The 18,892-nt window shown below is 41.3% G+C and overlaps 1 protein-coding gene and 1 pseudogene across 3 annotated transcripts in view; both read left to right on the forward strand.

Moving 5' to 3' along the window:
• Positions 1–18,892, forward strand: part of THSD4 (thrombospondin type 1 domain containing 4) — a 675,583-nt gene that overhangs the window by 360,005 nt on the left and 296,686 nt on the right. The window lies entirely within an intron of this gene.
• LOC102382580 lies at positions 8,097–8,699 on the forward strand (annotated as a pseudogene).

Genomic DNA, 18,892 nt, shown 5'->3' on the forward strand with positions numbered 1-18,892 from the left:
CCCCCCCCCCCCCCCCCCCGCCACTCAGCCACAGCCAGATAAATGCCCGGCTGACGGCCCGCGCTGGCGCGTGGACTCGTTTTGGCTCCTTCGGCCCTGCGGGAGGTAAGCGGGACCCTTTGCCACCATGGGGGTCTCCCGGCGTCTCCACTCCCCTGGGACATTTACATTTTTGCACCTCAGCTGTTATTATATACTAGTAATGACTTAAAATGTGAGGTCTGAATAGATTTATAGCACTACTTACTTTTATGTTTCTCTCCTCCATCTGTCCTTCATGGCTACTTCTGATTCTGTGGCATTGGTGATTTAGTTAAACCACAGCTAACACTGTAAAACTACATGGCCAGAAGCTGAAATCTGACTGGTAAAAGACTGTTTTTTATTAGCAATGGCTCATGCCTCAAAAATGAACTTCATGAAAACATGGTAAAACAAGCAAATTTGGGAGAGAAAAAATTATGGCTATTAGCACATTAACATGTATGTTTGAAATCCCATATAGCAGTCAGAATGTTTGGCACACACAAACTGAATCCCCAAATTCTTTCCTTTGAATTATTTCACTAATTTGAATAATTTTGCATCACTTAATTAGGCTAGTATTGAGCTTTCCAGAGTATTCCAAGCCCCTAAACAGGAAAACTCTTTCCTGCATAGCAAAATCAAAGGGGTTTAATCATAACCAGGGAGCAAGGCTGAGACCTCCTGCCTAAAACTAACGAAGTGCTTGGACTTAAAGGTAATATTGAGTAATCCCATTGACTTCAATGGGAATATTCCCTTACTTTGCTTGAACAGAGCTAGAGGACTGAGGCCCAGATGTGGTTTAAACTATTTGTCCTTTTAATTACTTACATGTTTAATACTTAGATGCCTAAAAGAAACAATTGACATGTTGATCATCAACATCCACTCTGTTGTCAAGAAAAAAATGTATGATGATTGAATTCAACTCATGATCTCCTGTTCTAAAAAAAGTCAATGGCAAATTTTTCATTGATTTTAGTGGAAATGGGATCATCTGGCATATTATCAAAATGTCAATCTTAACTCTATGCTTTTTGGCTTTCCTTGGCTTGTATTCAAAGCTTAAAACCAATCTAAAAAGCTTTGTACCTGAATTCAGATGTCTGGGTTTCTCTTACAACACTTGATGATAACAAACTCAGACCACATCTTTCTCCTTTATTATACCATGTAAACCATACATTCCCATTTTAGAATATCATCAGTTCTTTTGGGGAAAACAGAGAATCATTATCCATGGTCTTGGCAAGTAATTCAAACAGAAACTGATTTTCATTTGAGTAATCATTTTAATGTTGTGCATTAATTCTATTATTGATTTAGGAATTTATAATTTTCCAGTTAAGCATCTGTTTTTAGCAATTCCTCATTCAGCTGTATAAAAGTGACTATGGTAAAGACTGAGCTACAAATCAAAGCAGGCAAAAGATTTATAGAAAGCGTAAAGTGTTATTTGTAATTTGCATGAGAGGCATAACACTCACTAGTTTTAGATATTTTTCTGATTATGCAACTCCACAACTCTATAGTCTATTAAAAAAATTGGCAACCAACATTCATGAAAGTTTCCTTGTTTTTTGAAGATACATATGGGAGTTAGGAAGAACAACATTTTAAAATTCTTAAAACAGTAAAAACAGTTCATTGTAGTCATAGTTGGTAGTCCCGCAATATAAAGATGATGGTCTTCCAGTAAATAGGGAAGTCATTGGTGAGTCCATAGATGACCAAGGAGGCTGAACTCAGATCCTCAGGTTTGACTTCAGATATGGCAAATAGTTCTGGAAGGAAGGACTACATCCTGGTCATGTTGGGTCACAGCTCTTTTCCTTTGTCTCTCTCTTCTGTCTGCCTCCCTAGTGAAGCGAGTTTGCTCAAAATGATTGAGACCTTCAGTCCTAACAAACCACTCAAAATCCAATCCTTCAAATTTAGTTAATGAAAAGGATTTTAGTTTTCTAGTGTAGGCAAGACAATTGTAGCAGGTGTAGCTTATTACCTCCACCTTGCCTTTGAGAGACTCCCAGGGACATAGGACAGAGGAGATTCTGAAGGAGACCTAGAACTATTTAAGGTGAAGGAGGAACCGTAGTTGTAAAAGTACATGGTAGTGATTATTTGAGTTACCAAGAAAGCCAATGTCCTGTTTGGGCTCTAATGCAAGATCTGTGCACTCTGTTGTGAGCAGCATAAAGATGACCCATTCATTCCATATAACCTGTGGTTCTTTGTCTTGATATCTTATATACTCCATCAAACCCATGGCTATACAGTGAAATGCATCTACATTGCAGCTCCCACAAAACATTACACTTCCTCAGATAGAGCGTGTAAGCTTTGAGTGCATTCTCTGCTTGGAACCTTTCCTGATTTTCCCGTGGGACTTGAAGGTGAATGTGTGGAGGGGAAAGTGGAAGGATTGTGAGCAGAGATTTGTCTAAAAAAAAAAAATTAAAAATTGTACCCTACTGAAACTCAACTACTTCTAACTGGCTTCAAATAAGATTTAGATTATTTCATGTTTTTAATGGTTGCTTTTGTGATTGAGGTGTCTGGCACAAGGAAAAGCAATTATGGCTAAGTACAGACATTCAGGGGTGTTAGTGGGGGATGTTAAATCAGTCCAAAATGGCTGCCTGATATCAGGTAAGGGGGGATGGGGGTCCAGCAGGCTGGAGGGGATAAGGGGCCCACTGGGAGACAGGGGTGAGATGCAACCTGTAGGTTAGGTGAGGTGCAGGCATGACCCACAGGTGGGGTGGGGGAGGGGCAGAGTGGTGTCCCCTTCCCCAGCAAACCTACACCCCCACCTCTCCTGCCCCTTCCCCCACCAGGATTTACTTGCTCGGCTCTGGCAACCGTAAATGCTGATAAAAATGGCTGCACCCAGAGTGGCTTGTGGGACTGGGGTTGAGAGGGATGGCTGGATGGGTGTGGGGAGGGGAAAGAGAGCAAGGAGCCAGGGGTTAAAAAAAATAGCCCAGTACATAGGAGGAATGAAAAGAGCTGCCCTAGGGCTGGGGTCAGTGACTGGGTTTTCCCAGCCCTGGGGCTGCACAGGAAAATTGTACAGAAGTTCCATGCACCATGTTGACCTAAATCGATTAAGTTTGATACTACATAGATCCAAGTTTATCTTAAACTGTGTTCTGCAATTTTTAGAGCACTTTGTGTGCATGGGACTTCTGTACTGGTTTAGACTGATTGCCAGTCACTGAGACCGGGTCTGTAGGTGAAAGGTTGGCACGGGGACAAACTAAGTTTAAATTGGGCAGCCATTCTGAACCTGACTTAACCTCCCCAAATGCCTGTACTTAGCTTATAGGTTCAGAATCATATCTAGGAAAGTGGCCAGCAAAGTACGCTAACCTAATGAATAGGGCGCAACTCTTTTCCTTTTCATTTGCACAGCTTTGAGGAGACAGACGCACATAAACACAGATAGAGAGCATGTGTATAGAATTGTGTTACCCAGGTGTGTTCAACCTTTGGTCCGTGGGCCAGATCTGGCTCCTGGTGCTATGTCATCCAGCCTGCAAGGCTCTCCACACACCTATGGAGGAACCTTACAGACCATGGTCCTGCATGCCCAATCAGGTGGACAGGGCGGTGTTGGAACATAGCCTGATCCTGGCACATGGCACTGAGTATATGTGGCACAGGGCCCAATCCTGGCATGCAGGGCCAGACAAAGGTGGCATGGGGTCCCAGAACCCCAATCCTGACGTGGGGCTGGGTAGAGGCAGTGTAGGGCCTGATCACAGTACACAAGGGTTAGCTGAGGCCACGTGGGGCCCAATCTAGGCACGTGGGCCCAGTCCTGGTACACAGGGACTGATCTGTTTGGCAGTCCAGGCCCATGTACTCATATGGCTTGTCAGACCAAAAAGTTGAGCACCACTGGTTTAACCTGCATCTATTGCAAAGAGACCAGTTATGCTAGAGGAGAAGAAGTTGTACTTGTACATGGGAAATCTACATGTGAGGCCTCCAGGAGATTTTATTCAGTTATTTTTCTCCTGTCTGCAATCAGTTTGGTTCAAATGGAACCTCAGATCTGAAACTATTCAAATCTTGGAAGTGGCAGTTATATTCACTGTCTCAGATCCGGTTTTATTTCTAGGTCAGAATTTCCAGTTCCAAATGTGGCTAAAGTTGAACAGAGCTGCCCATTTTTTCATTTGATCTAGATCTAAACTCTAGCCTCAAGCCCTAATCTTGACCTTAAACCTAATTCAGATCCACATCTCAGTCTAAACATGCAGCCTGTGTACTCCATTTCTAGTTTCTCTGCCAAACTAAGTACAGTATTTAAGTACTTATTTCGTCAGTCCTAAACTTAAATACAAAACCAGCTGCTTTTCCTTCTCTTAGGCTAACTCTCCTTTATACTATTTAAGATGCTGCATCTGTTGACTATATATAAAGTAAATACATTTTTCTAGGATTTAAAATATATACAACCAATCAAAAATACATCATAAGTATTCCTTAGTTTATGTAGGCTGCTTTCATTTATACATTCAAGCAAACTTTGGCATACTTTATATTTTACAGGCAATCACATATTTTACCTATATGTTCTTTATATATATATTTTAAGTATTTAGGGAAAAAACATATGGCTCAATTTAGAATAAATTGCAATTTAGTTAATGTTATATTTTGCTTCTGACCTTTAATCTGACATTTATCAGGTATAAAGAGCCTTATGTATACATGATAATTTGAGCAATAGTTTGAGCAACTGGCAATCTTTTCTTCCTAGTTTATAGAATATAAGGCTTGAGTAGAGGTAGATTTAGGGCAAATTAGATCTTTTCTTTATTTTCCCTCAAATATGGTGAATCTATCTTTTCCTTTATGTATCAAGTCTGACTTTCTTTTGTGCAGAAGAGGTGAAATGAGTATTCTTCAGACCTCTATTAATGTTCCGCCTTGCACAGCTAGTAGGTATCTCTTCTTTGAGTGACATTAGACAGATTATGGAAGTTAATTTGGATTTTCAACAGCATACATATTCTTAAACTCATGAGCTGCTCTTCCTAACATACTTGATATTTGTAGTAGCTGTCAATGTGCACAAAGAATTGAAGGAAGCAATTGCAACTGCTGTGTATATTTAATAATATAAACAGAACTAGAACTTTTTGATTCTAAAGTCTTAAATGTAATAGCGATGTTTTTAAGTACAAATATTTTCTATTAGTTTGAAGTCTTTTTTAGTGACCAAGTACCCAGGGAACGTTTGATGTTTTCTGATATTTCTTGTATATACAGTACAGTGTTGAGTCTTAGCACACAGCCTAAGTATCTTCACTTATGAATCAGATGGTGGCCAGACACAGCAGCTGAAACCCACTTTTAAAAAAGAAAAACATTTTAATATAGTGCTAGCTGAATGTGCTGATAGATGTGCATCAAAGTGAAATGTTATTTTTTTAGTGAGCAGCAGGCTTCAGACCTCCCATGCTAATCATAAACTCTCCAGGCCAATAAAGCTAATTTGTTCTGTTGTTATACTGCCTGCTTCTAGCTCTCTTACCCAGGAAGGCTATTATATTTGTTGCTGGCTAGAAAATTAGTAAAAGGCTTTCTCTTGGTTGTCTTTTATTAGACCCACAGTGCTTATTACCTGTGAGATTGTGGGATTGAATATATGGTGCCTATCTTCAAGTCTCTGATTTACTTATGACAAAGAGCTGCGTCAACTAGCTGTTTCATTCTCTTGACTGTCTCTCTGTTTAATTATACTGCTCTAGTACTTGCCATAAAATACATAATGTCCAGTAGGTGATTAATTCTACTGAGGTCTGAAGTTCCTTTCCTAATCCAGTCTTTCTCCTGACCTACCAAGTTTCTTCATAGTGCACATACTGGTATTTACCTTTTCCCATAGTTTACTGGATGATTCATGCTACATCCATTTCTAATAAAACCTTTCTTGTCAGCCTCAAAAGAGAAAAATAAAAAGACCCATAAGGTGCCAAGCATGCAGATGAGCGTGCACGTGCACCTTGGGTGCCACAAAGCACACATGGTGCATGTGTACCCATTCACCAAACTGCAGATTGGCAGTGCAATGGCTTTTTTTGACACCAGGAAATCCCAGCATCAAAAACACCCAAAACACTGCAAAAAAAACCCGGCACGGCACACAGGGCAGCAGCGTGCATCAGCAGACTGGGAGCCTGGACAGCCAGAGCCATGCTCCCTGCTGCTGGATCACCACCTCTGCTGCCCCAGGAGGCCTCCAGGATCCCAGGTAAGGCTGCTGGGGCCAGCACAGCCGCTGGCCCCAGCCTCCCCTACCTCATCTGGAGCATTTTCCCCCATGCTAACCCCATGTGAAGGGGCATGTGCTGGGGCAAAAAGAAGTGGTACAAATTAGTGCTGTAGCTTTTTCCCAAAGGCAATCACATGCCCCAGCTCATGGGGATACAGCCATAATGCTTACCTCAGCTCTTTCAAAAAAGAAAAGTAGGAAACAGCTGGTGGAACAAGTAGTGTAGCAGTCCTTGAGAGAGGCCTTTGGCTGGCCTACGTAGTGCCTTCTTTCAAAACGGTGGCTAACAGGGGCTGACGGATCTCAACAGTAGCTCAGAGGAGTCCAGCTGGTTGAAATTCTCTTCTTAGGCCCTAGCTAACATTCCTCTGTATTCTAAGACTGAGGAGTAAATAACTCATCCAGCCCTAGTATGGCTCCAGCTCACCTCTTTCTTCAGGAGCAAAACTTTTAAGAAGTTCTTATTAAGTTTGGAAATAAAACAAAAATGTGGTTTGGTAACTAAAAATATAGTCACAAAACATAACTGCAAGCTAACAGGCCTGTCTCCAGTATAAACCATTTGTCATTGCACAAGGTATACATCTTGAGAGGTGCTGCATAATGACAATTTCTGTTGAGCAAGCAGGTTTGGGAGCAGCTTCAGCAAATGAGGACCAGGACTCAGTTGCACTGAGAGACCCTTCAGGAAGTTGCAGATCCCTGTTCTCTTGGTGAAATAAGTCCCTAAGAAGAAACAGATCCCTGTTTTTCACCTTATGCACTAGTGCCTTCATGTTACAACTTGGACAATATCATGAAAACCATGTCATGAAAATCATGTTCAAATCATTTTACGTATTGTGGGAAACTGTTGCAGGCTCAGTCCAAAGCCCATTAAGATTTTTTCCTTATATGAGGAAAGGAACACTTCATGACCATATTTGAATTTGCCTTTCTCTCCAACTCTCCCATGGGCCTGATGTTAGTATGTACCACATTTCAATCAAATTAAAAACAAAGTACTATGTAGCATATTCACCCATTAAATGTTAGAAACATTCTGCCAAAGAATGGTTGATATGCCTTAAGTGGAGTTAAAACAGGACCCTTGACATTACTACTTAACATGAAGTGGAATCAATCCCAGTTAGAGATTTAATATAGAAATATTTCATCACAAATTTCCTAAGTATTTGTTAAAAGCCTTAATTAGACTTGCAAATATAACGGGAAAACTTGTGCTTCAATTGTCAGCTTCTGCTCTATTGAAGAAAGGGAATGCAAGATCATTTTCAAGAATTCAGATCTGTTGTTTTATTTGCAAATATGGACTATAGAAATTAGGGTTTCTTTTAAGACTCAAAATGCCATAGTACATAACGCGTATGGAAACAAGTATAAACACATTTAAAGAGTCCGTTGAAAAACATATGATTTAAAAAACCAATAGCAATTTTACTAGAGAAAAAACAGTAGCAGCTTTTATTCTACAATGGTGGCGCTTTATATTCTTTGAATTGTGTTAATTTTCACTTGCTTCATTGTGTAGGTTCATTTGTTTTATTCATTATTCTTAAAGAGGTAGGCGATTTCATGATGCTAGAGTGCCTACACAGACTAAGCACACACATTTTCCCATTCAATGGACATTTGATATTAAACAGATAGATCCAGTCACATGTTTTGAGGCTGTAAATAAAGAGATCCACAAAGATACAACTAAAAATTTAGCAGCTCAAAAGTTCATTGTAAATCTGACAGGAGGCCCCACTTTGACCCCCAGGAGCACCAGGAGAAGATGGAGGTCGCCACCAGGCTCTCCCACAAAGTCTGCTCCTTCAGCACTGGCATCGTCTGCCCTAGCGCCCAGCTCATCAAGCTGTATGGAGTGGAAGGTCGCTATGCTACTGCTCCCTACTTTGCTGCTTCTAAGCAGAAGAAACTGGAGCAGATAGAAAAGGAACTGAGTCAAGTATCGACGGTTATGAGGGATCCCAAATTGGCCAGTGTTGTCTTGAATCCTCACATAAAGAGTGCAATTAAAAAAAACCTGTAAATGATGTAGAAGAAGGATTGTCCCCCATCACTGTCATCTTGGTCAATTTGCTTGCTGAAAATGGTTGCTTGTGCCAGACTCCTGATGTGATTTCTGCTTTTGGAAAGATCATGAGTGCATACCGTGGAGAAGTGCTCTGCTCAGCAGCTGGATGAAGCCAGTCTTACTGAGCTGAAAACTACTTGGAACTGCTTTCTGGCTAAAGGAGAAATCCTAAAACTGGAGACTAAGACTGATCCATCAGTCCTGGGTGGAATGATTGTCAGCATTGGAGAGAAATATGTTGACATGTCCATGAAATCCAAGATACAGAAACTGACCAAAATCATGAAAGAAGCTGTTTAACACATTATCCTACCGTTTTTTTTTTCACAGTGAGACCTATCAATACCATATGGAAACAATAAAAATATTTGTCCTTGAAAAAAATATGTCCTTGTCCATTGTAAATCTTGCAGGCTTGTACATGTTCATGTTCGTATTGTTCGTGTTATGGTCCAGACAGAAACAATGTCTCTCTGACTCACATAAAGACTTCTGAAGCATACTGTATAATTATAAGTTTGTTTCTGACCTTAGCCTATAACAGATCAGAAATGTTCTTTGTGGTCATACTGGAATCAGAAATTAGTCAGTAAGAAAGAAGCTACTCATAAGACAACTTTCTCAAAGTGATCAGCTATCAGTAATAATCATTGCGTAGTGTCTGTGGCTGTTGTTTATTCTTTTCTATATCACTTATGTACTTTAGAGATCATCTTGAAAAATCCAGGCTCAGTCTATCAACTGCTATTTCTAATGGGATATTTTGCTTTTGACACATTGTTTTAGAGCTGATGAAGTTCTCTATGTTTTACATCAAATCTGTCATGCTACAACCAATCAAAATTTTCTTTCTGTTAGTTCTCAGTTGGTAAGAGGAATGTTAACCCAAATTAAGCATGATGTGATGACTCTTTACTGGATTAAAAACCTGAGTATCCTTCCAATGAAAATAATGTCCTAGACTGTTCATAAAGTAAATAGTTTGTGAAGACATCCGTTGGGGAAGGTTTTCTGAATGTTAGTTTTCAAACTATGTATTGGACGCTCCCTACTTTCCTTGTTATGCTACTGTTTATTTAAAGAAATAAAATTCATTATCTAGAAACATTTTCCTGTGCTGCTTAGGTAGAAAGGTTGTTTTTTTTTATATAAAGATATCATCATAATTTTTGGAAGGGTTACAGGTTAAGTGAACCTGATGATTTTGGTCATCCTTATTGTTAGTTATGACACCAAATAGATGGTGAGTTTTCTTTGGTTTGTCATAAGAGAAAACAGGTTTATGTCTGAAACTGAGAATAACCATTATTAAGTGTGCATTACACTGTTCCTTGCATCATAAGCCTTTTTGATAATACACACTTCCAATAAAAGAGCAGATGAGGACACTGTTCTGCTCTTGGCTTCTCCATATGGAGCTTTACCCTGACAACCCTGTGCCGATGATGAGAAATGCTTCTTGTAGTTAAGGTGGCTTTAAGGCTGCTTTATACTGCATAAGCAGCACAAAGGAGCATTAGTGGGGCTGAGTTGAGGCCCTGTATGTTTTCTTTTGTAATATCCCCACTGCTTGCCAAGCAGTCTCAGCAAGGAGTCACATAAAGGTTAGGCTTGAAAGAAATTATATACCATGTTCTTCATGATTAAGGTAATGTGCCATGAGACTCCTACATGGTTTCATAAGAGATGGTATAAAGTGTTGAGGGATTTAGTAGGATAGAAGGATTACTTGAAGTTGAATGATGATTATTCACTGGTCTTACAATTGACCGTGTTGTCCCTGATAGTGCATGTACTAGTGGTGTTTGACAGAAATCTGGAGGCAAATTTTATATCCTTTTAGAAATGTATAATTTATTTTGATGAATGACACTACTGTGCAACATTTAATTTTTAAATTTTGTTGAGTAGCCATTTTTCAAAATAACCCCTGGATGCCTGTTGGTATAAATATTATAATTGTTGTGTTTTGAGGTCAGATCTAGTCTCAGACCACATACTGTTTTTCTAGGACCTTAAGGTCATAATAACCATTAAAAATGACAGTACAACATGTTTCTTGGAATCATTTCAAACATACCCTGCTGCTTCTAACATGACAAAATACCACAAGACATATGAATATGAGAGAAAAATAAGCACTATGTGCCCTTTATGTTGTATTGTAAGTAAAGCTTCTGGTTTTAGGTTTAAAGCCAATATTTATTTGTAAGAACATGCCCCCAATATTTAGACTGTTTTCAAATTCTGGTTTACACATGAAAGAGACTTTTCTTGCTGCATCAGATCTTGGTATGGTAACTGTTGTCTTTAATCTATTGAAGTAAACAAGATGAAAAATGATGAGAAAGTAATGAATAATTCTTTGGTAGGCAAACTGTCAATAGGGGTCAAATTTTGAGGCTTTCCTGAAGAAAGTAATGGCAGGATTTTGACTGACAACAAAAATAATAGTGGTGAGGAAAATGATGAAAGGTGATGGAACTTCACATTGGGGAACTGGAAAGTGATTGGAGGTGAATGGTTGGTATTCAAAATTCAAGGGGAAAAGTACATAAAAAATGTCTTTTAGCATAGTATTCATTTAAAAAAGAAGGGCAACTTAAGATTTGAAGGCCTATTCCTTGATGAATCTCATTTGTTTAATATTTTTCTATTTTAACTTTTGATTCTTCACTTAAGTGTTCACTGGCGTTCTACAGCTGGCAATGTAGCTATTTACAGAGACATAACATGGCAGCTCTATTCCCTGGGCAGTGGTGGCAAAAGGGGCAGAACTGGCTGCTGCACCGCCAGTGGTGGTGCTATGGTGAGTTGTGGTGTCAGCTATTTTTGCACTCTTCCCCTTAACCTGAAGTTATGCTACTCAGTTACACTAATGGGTATTTGCACAGCAGCTGCCACCCTTCGCATGCTCATCTTCAGTCATTTTCACAAGTGGGAAGTGTGGGGGCTGCCTGCCAGCTACCCCACACTGGAGCACCCTTGTGCCCCAGCCAGCCCCTCTGCAGCACTTTGAGCCAGGTCAGAGCAGCCCTCTGCCAGCCAGAGCTTCTCTGACCTGGCTCAACGTGCTGCGGTCCTGGGCTCATGTATAAACGGAGTGCCAGCATGAACTGAGCTAGAGTTTATTCATTTGTATTAATAGCATGTGTAGGTGTACCCAGTATGAGAAGCAGCACTAAACCATTCATGGTTCCTCATTTTCATTAATATGAATTTTAAACTAAATTACATTGGTCCTGTCATGGCTTCACAGTTGACCAGTTTCTGACTTGTACAATCAGTAAATTTTTTTTAAATTCCTTATCCTTCTGCTAATTTATGTACACCTGTAGAAATGAACATCTAAAAGACACGTGAATGCAGAATGTATTTTAATTAAGTAATTGTTAGGAATGCGTGTTTTCAAAATACATATTGCAACTGTACAAGACACAAAGGTGAACTTCTAGGTTATCTCTGAATTTCTAGATTACATACACCAGCTAGGTAGATTGTTATAGGACAGCCATACACAGGTGTTTTGTCTTCTCTAACAAAACCTATGCCCCCATGGGAGGAACCAAGATTGCAGCAGTGGGGCTGCAACCAGTCCCCTTTAGGGGTGGGATGCAGGCATAGTGAAGAGAGCTCATTCCTCATATGCTATACAGCTGAAGGGGATGTGGCTGACGCCCATTGCTGTGATCCTGGATGCCAGTGAGCTATCACAACCTACTGCTGGAGCTGTGTTGTGAATTCGGAGCTCAACAGCATGTGGTCTGCCTATCCCTACTTCCAAGCAGCTCAAAAGCCTGCTGGTCTTCCTCCCCTTCCTCCTTCCCTTCTCTCTCTCGCTGAATTCAGCAGCAGAAAAAGGGGGAGATGGGAGGAGCAGCGAACAGTGACAGAGCTGAGTGAAAGAAGGGGCTGAGTGTTACTGACCACTCCTGTCCCCCTTCCCCATGCTATTGAATTTGGGGTGGGGAGTGGGGGGAATGAGGGGAAGGAAGGAGAAGAGAAAAGAGCTGCTAGAAAGCAGCCATGGCCATGGCCTCTCTGGCCAGTGATGAGCTCAAAGCACACATGGAGCTCCCAGCAGGACCTGTGCTGCAGTGCCAGTGAGAATTCACTGAGCATGTGAGGCACAGCCAAAGCAGGGATGCAGCCACACTGCTGCACAAACTCTGGATCCCATCTCTGTAGGCCTACAAGACATATAGGGGAGTGATGTAGTACTCCTAAGTGTGCCCACTAAGTGTTTCAGCTCATGGGACCACCATCTACATTGCAGGCAGCTGGAAGATTTCACACATTCTGATACTGTGTTTGGTGCTGATTTATTGTGGTTATGTTTTTAAAGTAGTTTAAAAAGATAAATTGTTCATTAATTACATGCTAGGCAAGCAGATATTTCCCAGGATAGTTGCAAGTAAAGGGGTACACAGTGTCTCTAATGAAAACAGGATCACTCCATAGCCAACACTTCTGGGGAAAAATAAAAGCCTTATTCTTGCATTGAAACCAAACTTCTAATTTGCACCTAATTTGCACTAGCAAAGTAACTGAGTTGTTGATGCTTTGTATTTCCTCAACCTGGCATGGACCCCAACTGCTGACAAATGAGCCCTTAGCTCACTAACAAGATAGGCTTGTGACTTAGGCCTGTTAATTCTTTTAATTTGCAGTATACTTGGAATTGGAAAGTATGATAGTATGTTTAGATTGGGTTTTGAGAGTTTTACTGAACGTGGTGAATTGGGAAGATTAAAGTGGACATGCATAGCTACTTCTGTGACTATGAATTTTTGTAAATAGCTGGGAAAGGCAGAATGTGATGTCTGCCCAAAGTATCAATAACATCACTGCAGGATTAGTTCCCTCTGACTGCTCACTTCCAGATTCTGTGTTGTGTGGTGAATGGCTCTGGAATTCTTTTCTTTTTCTATATTTTTCCTGTTTGGTTTCAGGGTGAAATAATGTGGGTTTTCATTTGTGCATCCTGAACACAGTTTAATCCAGTATGCTTCATCAATATTGCAATTCAGTCCTAAGTATTTTTCCAAACTTATTTGTGTTCTGTAGCAACATGGTTACAGTACCATTTTTCCTTGATTCCAGTTACACTGCAGAATAGAAACCTGACATTTCTCCCTTCAACTGTACTGTAAATGGGATTGGTCATAAATACCAAACTTTTGTGATTCTGTTTTTATTCCTGAAGTCAGCTTTAGTTCAATGCCCCCATGTAATCAGAGAGGTAGTCTAGATCTTCCAGAGAATGAAATCTTACTGACCAAACACAGCTGTACATTTCACAGGTTTGTTACCAGGCTTCTTCTACAATTCTGGTTTAATTACTCTAACGAGTGTATGTAGCATGTAGTGTGTATCCACCTTCTTTTCACAAGCACATCTCTTTTATTTGAGGCTGATTTAATATATCAGAGTCCTGTGGTTCTCGTCACTTTATTTTATTCTTCTCTGTTGTTGTTAGCTCAGTATGTTATAATGCTTTCTAGCAAGATCATACCTATTTCTCCCAAACAGATTTTACCATAGTTTTCCATGTTTTATAGCTACCTACCGTATGAATACAATGTGCTACAATAAAAGGTGCTATCATGGTTTCTTTAAGGTTTTCATTAGCAGAGAGACATATTTAGCCATGTTAGTCTGAAGTCAGGCAGAAGGCCGGGTAGATTTGTATCTTATAGGGCATGTGTATATGAGACACATTAATGTGCATGATCTTAAGTTAATGCACATTACAGGCATGCACATTACATGTGCACACCCTTAATGTGCATTAACTTAGGCTTAACTGTGCCTAAATTTGATACCTGCAAATGCAGGTATCAAATTTAGGTGTGATTAGTTAATGTGCATTAATGCACATGTAGACTTGACCTGGCACTAACTTTAGTGTTGGGTCTGCCCTTCTACTAGGGGGCTGGCCTCAGTCCAGCCCCAGGGAACATCCGGGGGTTGGGGTGCTGGGCACCTGCCCTAGGGCCCTGCTCCCCTAGGCTCTCCCCCACAGCCCCCCCCACTTTGGGCTTGAAGGCCCAAAATATTGTAAATAATCTTCCCCTTGTATATAGTTTCCCACTTTTAAATGTTTTTTTAATTGCTGGTGGGTGGGGAGGGTGATTGGCTCTGTTGCTTGAGCGGGCAGGGGGTTCTGTTTGTTGAGTGGGGAGGAATGGGGTGGATGTTGTGAGGGTAATAACGTTTTTTTGTTTCACACATGTACGTGTCCTGAGAGTGGTGCTGGTGGTGGGCAGGGGGTGGGGAGTGTGGGGAAGGTGGGCTGGAGCAGGGAATACAGGTGGAGGGGGTCAGGCACAGCCTCCCATAGCCCTGACCCCCACTGGTGGATATGCAGCTGTACTGGGGTCTGGATGGGGGGGCAGTGCTGGCTGGGCAAGCAGGGCCAGCACCATGACCAGCAGGAGCACAGGGCACTGGTCATTGCTGGCAGGGGCCAGGCTAGAGCAGCAAGGCACTGGGTATCAGGGACAGGGGCAATGGTAGGGGAAGAGACTGGAGCAGCCCTGGTACAGGGAAGCAGGGTGGATTAGGAGGGAGCTGCTGTGTGCTGCTCCTGTTCTGGGCATATGACTCCTGGGCAGGGAAGGGCCTGGCCAGGGATCAGGGTTTCCCAGATGGCTGCCAGGTGCTGGCAGCTGGCTCTCACTTCAACATGGTTGCCAAGTGCTAGCAGCCATGTGGTCAGAGGCTGGAGCTCCATCTGGTAGGCCACAGGGGCACATGGCAATCCTGCAGGGACTTGGGACTAACTTTAGTCCCAATTCTCTGCATGTGTAGACACCTGCCAAAAATCACTTAATGTGCATTAGCTTAATGCACATTAAATTTAGCCATGCTTAAATGCACATGTAGACGCACCCATAGACTAATTAAATCACAGCTGTATAAGCATTTAGTAAGCAGATGGCTCACTTCATCAGCTGCTTATAAAGTTATGCTATACATTTTTTATTTAGTTAATTTATCAAGGGCAAATCTACTCTGTCTTCTGAGTTAAGATTTTCACCAGTGCAGTTAATCACAGAGAGGGTGCATCTACACATGTAATTAATGCAAAGCAATAAACTCCAGTCTGAGCTGGAGTAAACTATTCTCAAGTGCAGTGTCTATATGTGCTCCAAGGATAGCAGCAATTTGAGCTGGGGTGGAGCAGGCCCAGGCTCCACCCCAGCAGGGGATATGGGGGGTCAGCCCTGGGCTTTGGGTGGTGGTGTTGGGTTGCAGAGGGGTTGGCTGGGGCACGAGGGTGCAGAGTTCTGTAGCTAAATAGAAGGCAGGAGTTTGGCCTCCAGTGGGCTAACCAGGAGCAATCTACACCTGTGGTCAGTATCTAAATGTGCATTTAATAGCAATAAATAACTCTGGCATAAAATAGCCAGCTTGCGTGGGGTGGAGGGAGGTGGGAAGAGAGAAGTGGTGAGTCTTGTGGGGAGCCTGGCCAGGCCTGCAAAGTAGGAGAGGCTCTCTTCCCCTACTTGTGTGAGTGTCTAGAGCTGGGAGTCTGCCCTGCCTCATGAACCTGGCCTGGGATCCCCCAAAGACCCCAGCAGGCATAGCTGGGGGCACATGCAGCATGGGGGGGGGGGGTTCCATTCCACCATCCTCCACTTCTTCCCCCACTGTGCAGGGAGGAGACCCTATCTCCTCTCTGTGACAGCCCTAGGGGCAGGGCTCAGGGGGGAGGGGGGTGCTTGCCGATGCAAGCACCAGCCAAGCCTTACAAAGCCACATGGGATGCAGTCAGAATAGCCCAAAATTAAGTTCTAGAGCACTTTCAGGGGACTCACTGCATGAAAAATGTAACTTCTGTAAGCGTCCATAGTCTGCCTCCTTCCTTCTCTCCTCCCTTCCCCCCCTGAAAATTCGGTTAGATTTCCCCCAGACTAAGTATGAAGGTATCCCTCCAGCATTATTCTGGTTAGCTGGTTGAGAAGATCTTGCTAGACTTAGAGAGGATAACAACATTATGAAGACTCGTGAGGACAATCCATATAAGCTTGAAAATAAAAGAAAAAAAATCAACGTTTCCCATAATCATACTCCCTTAGCAAACTCGTATCTTTCAGTCCCATTTTTCTGACACAATAACTAGAGTGCTCTTTAATTTGGTGTATTCTACTTGCTTCTTGTTTTTCATTGGAGCCCACATTTCTTTTGTTTTTACTTAAAATGACAGCTATTACTTAGTAATGTCATCCTTAGGCCCACTTTCCCATTTGTGTTTAAAGTACATTTGCTTATATGTGGTGTTGGATACATCAGCTTTGATCTGTCATGAAGAAGTTAAGTGTATTTTAATGCTTACTGTGCAACACATATTTATCTTTAAAATGTTTGACTAGTAGAAGCCATAATTTGTACAGGAAATAACCCTGCATTCTTTGTGTAATTTATATTTCATTTGGTTTTGTTAAAGGGAGTTTACTTTTTTGGGAATGGGGCAGGCATAGATTTTGCAAGCAAGGAAGAACTCTAGCTTAGTTCCTTGTATGTGAAAATGTGTTCCCTACATGTTAATGCTTTCCAATATTAAATTTAAAGCCAATACGATGCAATAGAAAAGTAGTTTAATTTTCTTTAAGAGGCTCTGGTTAGTTAGGAAATGTTTCCATGTGAACTTCATGATTTCCTATTCAGTTCCTTTTTGCTCTAGTTGTTTTGAAAAGCATGTTTATTTTTATATGGATTCTTGTTCACTACATATTTAAATGAAATATGAATCAAAATACTTTGGCTGAAACTAATGTGATCAAAGACTACCATTTTCTTGACTTTTTTTGAGGTGTGTATGTGAAGAAAGATAAAATATGAAGCATCAAATTCTACAGAGACAGACATTTTTCTGTCTGTCTTTTTTATTTTTTATTTTCTTTCATTTTACTCCTAAGCCGAGGTGGGAGGGAGCATGAGTAGTTTAGGGATTGTGGTGTTATGAAAATAGAAAGGGAACCCTTGAAATAATATTTTAAAGGAGGCCAGTGCATGGTGCTAAAGATCTTTAATGTTTTATTCTGAAAACAGAAGAGATCGTATAAGAGATGCAGATAAAAATTACAACATCTCAATCTTTGGTCCCCAAATGATGGGCGTTCAGTAACATTGAAAGTTCAAAGCAAGGTTGCCACTTGTTTTTAGTCAAAATGTAGCATTGGGCAGCGGTTGGAATGTTTTATAAATGTCCTTTTGTTCTGCTTGGACTAAACTGCTGCTGTCTGGGGAGGCGGGGAGCGAGTTGCTGGGAGAACTTGGGACAGAAACCAGGATTATGTCATCAAAATACAGGGGACTGGAGCATGGCCATAAAAAATAAGCACTCTAATCCAGGGCTGGGCAGGTGACAACCCTAACCCTAACCCTAACCTTTTACTCCCTCCTCTAGCACATCATAATGCCAAGAAAGCAAAGATAAAAGTTTTACCACTTGAGAGTGAGAGACAAAATGATAAGTCAATATGATATTAATACTCAGACAGTTCCATTAAGATGGACCTCTTCATCTATTCCTAACTGCAGAATGAAGTAGTTTTAGTTAGACTTACAAGAAGTTAGACAGTAGAGAGAAAAAAATTAAAAGAGAAAGTGCTCAGATGCCTTTTCAAAACCTAAATCCAAAAATTAAAAGTCCAAAGTAATTGCATGAGAACCGGACAGCATTTATATGATGGGATGTAATAAAGAGATCCTGCTTAAAGCTTAAGCAAAGGTGATGACTGTGTATAAAATCCTGGCCTTATGGGAGTTGATGGTAAACTATCACTGACATCAGTGGGGCTAGGGTTTCATCCCAGATGTCTTTTATAGAGAAGTGTGCTTGTAGCTAATTCTGCAGATGTCTCAGTCTTCCAAAGGGGAACCCTACTTTTCTTCATGTGTTCAGTTCTTGTCTCCCCATCTCAAAACAATGGGAAAAGCAGCTGGAAAACAAATGAAAAATATCAAGCTTGACATGACTTTCAGGTGAGAAGAAAGTGAAAGGATTAAGCTTGTTTGTTTTAGAGAGGTGATAAATTAGGGAGGACATAACAGAATTTTACCAAATAACAGGTGTTGGAGAGAGAGGAAATTGGACGCTGCTGTTAACTTTTTCAGGCCATGGAGAGAGATCACATTTTTACTGCTACAAAAGTGGAGGGAACAGACATACACACCCCCTGTAGCACTACAAAAACATTGGAAGTGCTACAGTACTGTTTGTGAATGAAACAGAAACTTCTCTGTAGTGCTACTTTTTGCAGTGCCACATATAATGTCTGTATAAGGGGGAGGGGAGGGAGAGCAGTTGATAATTACTGGCTGCATACAGACATTCAGGGAAGTTAATTGAGTTATAAATGGCCACCCAGTCTAAGGTAAGTCAGGATTGGGGACCTAGTGGGGGGTGGTTGGGGGGTGGGGGGGAAAGCAGGCTCTGGAGGAGAAAGGGGGGTCTGCAGGAGACTTGAGGGGCAGGGGGGGGC

Source organism: Alligator sinensis, unplaced genomic scaffold (genome assembly GCF_000455745.1).
Source record: "Alligator sinensis unplaced genomic scaffold, ASM45574v1 scaffold913_1, whole genome shotgun sequence".
Classification (NCBI taxonomy): Eukaryota; Metazoa; Chordata; order Crocodylia; family Alligatoridae; genus Alligator; species Alligator sinensis.